The following is a 1,067-nucleotide window of genomic DNA, read 5'->3' on the forward strand; positions in this document are numbered from 1 at the left end:
CAGATAGCAGAGCTGTTCCTGACCAAGTGAAGTGGAACCACTAGCCATCTGGAACTGCGCTTAGCACTAGATGGTAGCTGTGGTGGTCTAGTGGTAAGGAATTTTGCTGGCAACCCAAAGGCACGTAGTTTGAATCCACCAGCTACTCTACAGGAGAAAGATGGACAGCCTCCTGTCATGCACATTACAACCTCTGAAAACCTGCTGGAGGGTCAATGTCCTAGAAAGAAGACATCACCATGGCTACAGAATTTGGTTCTCCTCCTCATTTTTTCCATATGCCAAGGTTCCAGCATCAGGCAACTGGACAACTTTTCTATAAATGACCAGATTTTGCCCAACAGCAAGCAATGCAACGGCTTACTGTTGATGGAAAACGCATGAGAAAAGCTGTAAACTGAAAAACTATAGACTACAATCCATCTGTAATGAAATATTTGGAGAATCGAATATGGCAGAGCCCAGAGAGATATGGGAGCAATTCAGCCTGATGCAGGTTATTATAATGATCTTGTCCCCCCAGTAGGAATGCTGAATAATCCTGTGAATGCAGTAACAACAAAATTTGTTAGACCACCAACAAATGAAGTGCCCAGTATTTGTTGTTAGGTGGACTCCAGAAGGAAGACGATTAGTAACTGGAGCTTCCAGGGAATCATTCACTCTGTGGAATCGACTCACTTTCAATTTTGAAACAATATTACAGGCTCATGACAGCCCAGTGAGGGCCATGACTTGGTCACATAATGACATGTGGATGTTGACAGCAGATCACGGAGGATATGTGAAATACTGGCAGTCGAACATGAACAACGTCAAGATGTTCCAGGCACATAAGGAGGCGATTAGAGAGGCCAGTTTCTCACCCACGGATAATAAATTTGCTACACGCTCTGACAGCATCAGGATGGGTGGTGAAGAGACTGAGATTGTTCACAGCTTCAGTTTGCTTGGCTCCACGGTCAACACTCTTGGCACCAGCAGCCAGGAAATAAAAAAAAAAACCGTATTGTGATGGCAAAGTCTGCTGTTAGGGACCTCTCTAAAGTACTCAAGAGCAACGGTGT

The 1,067-nt window shown here is 44.6% G+C and overlaps 1 pseudogene; it reads left to right on the top strand.

The window, feature by feature from the left end:
• The first annotated feature begins 239 nt into the window (after positions 1-239).
• Positions 240-1,067, top strand: part of LOC102865398 — a 17,810-nt pseudogene continuing 16,982 nt past the window's right edge.

This window comes from Elephantulus edwardii, unplaced genomic scaffold (genome assembly GCF_000299155.1).
Source record: "Elephantulus edwardii isolate Elephantulus edwardi_28Jun2011 unplaced genomic scaffold, EleEdw1.0 scaffold00384, whole genome shotgun sequence".
In the NCBI taxonomy this organism is placed as follows: Eukaryota; Metazoa; Chordata; class Mammalia; order Macroscelidea; family Macroscelididae; genus Elephantulus; species Elephantulus edwardii.